General features: G+C 44.2%; 1 pseudogene; it reads left to right on the top strand.

Annotated features, from left to right (window-relative positions):
- Nucleotides 1–1,619: 1,619 nt before the first annotated feature.
- On the top strand, nt 1,620–5,663 carry LOC146681107 (zinc finger BED domain-containing protein 4-like; annotated as a pseudogene).
- The last annotated feature ends 229 nt before the right edge of the window (nt 5,664–5,892 follow it).

Here is a 5,892-nt window from a genome sequence, read left to right as displayed (position 1 = left end):
ACACACATCCTAGCACCTGAGTATGCTCACGTGCCAGCAAAAGGCCACAGCACCGTCTGTTGCCGCCACATAGACTCAGTCTCTCTCTTTCTCTTTCACACACATACACACACACACACACACTCGAACACACACACAGACTAATTGTCTGTTAAGTTTCTTCTCCAAATTTGCTATAAACACATATGATGGAAGAATCTGTTAACAGGATTCACAGTGACACCACATCTATAGGCCTTTATACAGTGGCCCTGAGAGGCCAAATGGACTGCAACTAAGGAAAACACCAGCAATAACAAAAACGCTGCAAAAGCACACAAAACACAATGGAAATCGGAAAAATGGAAATGGAAATAGGAAAAAAGAAAACAGAAATTGAAAAAAACGGAAACAAAAAGAGGAAAAAAATGATTTCCAATGCTGGGAGACACTTAAAAGAAGTGGAGGATCTGTCGGTTTTGTGAGAAAAGATGAGAGATAAGTGTGTTAGCCTAAAAATCCGTATTGTATTCTATGAATCGTGCGATTAAAACACACTTACCTAGCATGTTTTGATTCCTGCATCTGGTCCGTCAGGTTATTGTCTCCCCAGAAACACTTCCCTTGTGCTTTTGGAAATCTGTTTTTTCCTATTTCTTTTTCCTATTTCTGTTTTCTTTTTTCCTATTTCCGTTTTCGTTTTTCTCTTAAGTTGTTCTCTTAAGTTGCAGTCCGTTTGGCCTCTCAGGGTCACCGTACCTTTACACACCTTACACGTAAAATGTGGGTAAAATTTTGGGTCCTCAAAATATTTTTCTGACCCACCTATTCTTAATTCACACTGACTGTGTGACCAATCAGACCACTACATTTGGCAGTGCGCTTGTAGCTCAAAACGTGCACAGTACTGAATATACGATGTTATGGAAATAGTAAAATAATACTATTTTACCTCAGACACAGCTAAATGCTGCTCTGATTCAACTGTTTCTCTGAAACATATCTCTGCCTTCTCTGACGTGGTCCCAACTCTGTCCACAGCAGTTCAAACTGTCCCACTGACATCCTGGAAAACGTACAAATGCGATCATAATGCAGCTTCAGCTCCTGGATCAAAGCATGAAATTTTTCCTGCTGCTAAATTGGATGTTTAGAAACTAGAGTTGGATGTCTCGAGACCACTTTTACATGGTCTTGGTCTCATCTTGGTCTCGGCGGACTTTTGTCTTGGTCTTGTCTTGGTCTTGACGGAGTTTGACCTCGATCTTATCTTGGTCTCACTGTCTCGGTCTTACTGTCTCAGATCAATATAGTGGTCGGGAGATTTGGAGTCAACAGTATCCATGACACACAACGTAATGTTCGATAATGTATCATGCGCAAAAGCTTTAGCTCTAAGAGCCGTGCTTAGATAGTGCTTTGTAGTGAATCAGAATAGTCGACTCCCATTGAGCGAGAGCTGGCTCCTCACTTAATTTCCTTTCTCTGCTCAGCTCTCACACAGCGACACACAAGTGGCTCAGCTATGCTCAAATACGTCCACATTGTGGCATATTATTATTTTGCCTTTCGCTCCCTTCAAACACAACTAAATGCAACCCATTAGATTGAGCAGTATGCCCGGTCAGTAAGTTACAGAAATGTCAGCGACTTCGTCTATCATAAAGTTTGCGTTCATAGAACACAAAGAGTTTTCGGTAAATGCAAAAAAGAAGCATTCTGCAAAGTGCAGATTTTGCAAAGTCTCCTTGACCGAGAACGCCGGGACTACCTCAACCTTCACCAGGCACCTGGAGCGCAAACACCCTCAAAGGTAAGCTAGCCAGTAGCCATCTATCCATCTTCAAACTCTTCTAACTACCTTTCCAACCTCAGATGACCAGGTCATGTTTATGTAATATTGTTATTTATAATAATAATAATAATAATAATAATAATGGATTGGATTTATATAGCGCTTTTCAAGGCACCCAAAGCGCTTTACAATACCACTATTCATTCACTCTCACATTCATACACTGGTGGAGGCAGCTACAGTTGTAGCCACAGCTGCCCTGGGGCAGACTGACAGAAGCGAGGCTGCCATATCGCGCCATCGGCCCCTCTGGCCAACACCAGTAGGCAAGTAGGGTAAAGTGTCTTGCCCAAGGACACAACGACCAGGACAGAGAGCCCAGGGATCGAACCGGCAACCTTCCGGTTAGAGATGCGATTCCCAACCCCCTGAGCCACGGGGGTGTTCTTCAAGCGGTATAAATTATGTAGGGACAGGTTTTTTGCAACCGTCCCTGCAGACTTAACTTGTGAAGATTGTAACTAACGTTACGTTACATGCTATGTACAGGTAGCTAGCGCTAGCAGTGGCTATCAGCTACTTAAACAGTTTTCACTAACTTTAGGTATTTTGGTGAATTCAATGATCTACACTCAACAAAAATATAAACGCAACACCTTTGTTACTGCTCCCATTCCCCATGGGATGGACGTAGAGACCTAAAATTCATTCCAGATACACAATATAACCATCCCTCCCAAACAGTGGTCACAAATCAGTCCAAATGTGTGGTAGTGGGCACATCTGCTATATTGAGATAATCCATCCCACCTCACAGGTGTGCCACATCAGGATGCTGATCTGACATCATGAGTAGTGCACAGGTGTACCTCAGACTGCCCACAACAAAAGGCCACCCTGGAATGTGCAGTTTTTTGCGCTATTGGGGGTCTGGGGACCCAGAACCGGTCAGTATCTGGTGTGACCACCATTTGCCTCATGCAGTGCAACACATTGTCGCATGGAGTCTATCAGATTGTCAATTGTGGCCTGTGGAATGTTGGTCCACTCCACTTCAATGGCTGTGCGAGGTTGTTGGATATTCGTGGGAACTGGTACACGCTGTCGTATACGCCGGTCAAGCACATCCCGAACATGCTCAGTGGGTGACATGTCCGGTGAGTATGCTGGCCATGCAAGAACTGGGACATTCTCAGCTGCCATCTGCCCTGAACAATGTGAACCATGATTCATCCGTGAAGCGCACACCTCTCCAACGTGCCAGACGCCATCGAATGTGAGCATTTGCCCACACAAGTCTGTTACGGCGACGAGCTGGAGTCAGGTCAAGACCCTGATGAGGACGACGGGCATGCAGTTGAGCGTCCCTGAGACGGTTTCTGACAGTTTGTGCAGAAATTGTTTGGTTGTGCAAACCAATTGTTCCAGCAGCTGTCTGGGTGGCTGGTCTCAGACGATCTTGGAGGTGAACCTGCTGGATGTGGAGGTCCTGGGCTGGTGTGGTTACACGAGGTCTGCGGTTGTGAGGCCGGTTGGATGTGCTGCCATATTCTCTGAAACGCCTGTGGAGACGGCTTATGGTTGAGAAATGAACATTCAATGCACGGGTGACAGATCTGGTTGACATTCCTGCTGTCAGCATGCCAATTGCACGCTCCCTCATTGCTTGTGGCATCTGTGGCATTTTGCTGTGAGACAAAACTGCACATTCCAGGGTGGCCTTTTGTTGTGGGCAGTCTGAGGTACACCTGTGCACTACTCATGATGTCAGATCAGCATCCTGATGTGGCACACCTGTGAGGTGGGATGGATTATCTCAATATGGCAGATGTGCCCACTACCACACATTTGGACTGATTTGTGACCACTGTTTGGGAGGGATGGTTATATTGTGTATCTGGAATGAATTTTAGGTCTCTACGTCCATCCCATGGGGAATGGGAGCAAAAACAAAAGTGTTGCGTTTATATTTTTGTTCAGTGTATATATGTGTCACACTGGATTGGATTAGGTTATTTTGTATGCAAAGGTCTACACTCATTGATAGGTTTAAAATAACTGTGCTTGTAAGATACAGTAGTTTTTGTGGTTGAATAGAAACAGATGTTTTACAGATTCCTATTTCCCTGTTTTGTAGGTACTTGGAGTCCAAAGCAGAATCTGCAACATCAGTGATAGCGGTTAATCCCCCACAGCCTCAATTATCATTGTTTGCTCCAAGCATCCACTTATTTTCCCCAATTTCACCCAGGCAACAGGCCATCACCCAGTCCATCCTCCAGGACCTTATAGTTGGATGCTCTCTTCCCCTGTCTATCATTGAGAATCCACATTTTAGACACTTCCTGAATGTCTTGGATAGCAAATACACTCCTGTATCTAGGACCACTTTGACAGAGAAGCTGATACCTCACCTTGTCACTAAAGTGAAGGGTGACATAATCAAAGCCCTGGAAGTCCATCCAAATGTAGCAATGACAACAGACCTCTTGTCTGACCAGAGGCTTCGTACTTTCCTAGGAGTTACCGCTCATGTTGCCTGCAAGAACAAGGACTGTAGGCATTTCACAGGGAAGCACTGCGGCGAACAAATCGCCTCAGCATTTGACAGCATAGTTGAGGAGTATGGCATTGGCCATAAAATAAGCTACATTCTGACGGATAATGCATCCAATATGAAGCGGGCCTTTAAAGTCAGGATGCCAGATGTAGAGCACCCTGAAGGTGACAGCAGTGATGACCTCGAGGATGAAACAATGTGGGAAGATGCAGAAGATTCTGATCCATGGTCAACAGGTGAACATCTTTCTTGCTTCGTCCACTTGCTGCAACTTGTAATCAGTGATGGGATGAAAGAGGTAAAGGCAATAGCTAGAGCCATTGCCAAAGCCAGCAAGTTTACAAACCTGCTGCACAGCAGTAGTAACCACAAAGACTTGTTTGAGGCACACTTTGGCTCCAATAAGTCCATCCCAGCAGCAAACAACACCCGCTGGAATAGCACCTACAGACAGTTAAAGGCTCTGATCACACTTGACCACAGGGCCATCACTGAAATGTGCAGCGGTACAGAGAATTTAGTGTTTTCAGCCCGAGAGCGGGCTCAGCTGAAAGACCTTTGTGCTTTGCTTGAGCCTTTTTCTGAGGCAACAGACCTTACAGAAGGTGAGCATCAGGTGACTATTAGCATGGTGGTCCCCACTGTTCTGGACTTGAAGAATCATCTTATAAAGATGGAAGTACAAATGCCCCAGGTCGTAACTATAGTCAGGGCACTGAAAAGATCCTTAGAGAAACGGTTCTCTGGAATTTTCAGGCAGATTTACATGGACGAAAAGGATCCAGAAGAACTGTTTAGCCATCGGATCTACTTCCTTGCCACCATGCTCGACCCCCAGTTTGGACTGACCTGGGTAGATTTAGATGTCCAAAATGGTGAAACCAGACCAGCACTGAAGAGGTTCAGAGATGACCTTAAAAAGTCATTAATAGGAGACTGTATAATAATAATTATTTATTGTTATTGTTGTTTTTGTTGTTCCACTTATTATCACTGTCTTTGGTTTTATAGCATCATTAGAAGCATCCTGTCTAATCCTGTTTGTGTGTGTGTGTGTGTGTGAACAACGTCTTCTTTCACGCTACAAGGCATTTAGGTTGCAATGCAGCACAAGCCAGGACTCGAGCACTGATGCACAAATAAGCAAGTACCTAGACAACATAAATGAATGTGACTGTGATGCACTCACCTTTTGGTCAAAAAACAAAGAGTGTTTGCCTCCTCTGCCTTAGTAGAGGAGACATTCTAATGAGACCCCACCGCGCACGGCTAGGCTATAAGATGTTGCGATCTTTAGTTTTCTTGAAGTGCAATCAATCACTGTTTTAAAATGTGAACTCATTTCTCTCCCTCCTCTCTGAAAATATGCTGTTTGTTCATTATATATTTGTTCATAAGATATCTGTTATTTGTTCATAATGTCTGTGTTCTATTTTTCCTGCCCTACTGAACAACAGGCTTGATTTCATTGGCAGTGTGTTGTAATCTCATGCAACTGAAGACATCAAGATGTCAGAATCTTTTAAGCACTTGTTCTTATTCTTATTAATGCACAATT

Source organism: Copadichromis virginalis, linkage group LG23 (genome assembly GCF_057382275.1).
Source record: "Copadichromis virginalis isolate Kocher_CV1m ecotype Utaka linkage group LG23, C_Virginalis_male_GT1.1, whole genome shotgun sequence".
Taxonomy (NCBI): Eukaryota; Metazoa; Chordata; class Actinopteri; order Cichliformes; family Cichlidae; genus Copadichromis; species Copadichromis virginalis.
This window is presented reverse-complemented; position numbering and strand designations above follow the sequence as displayed.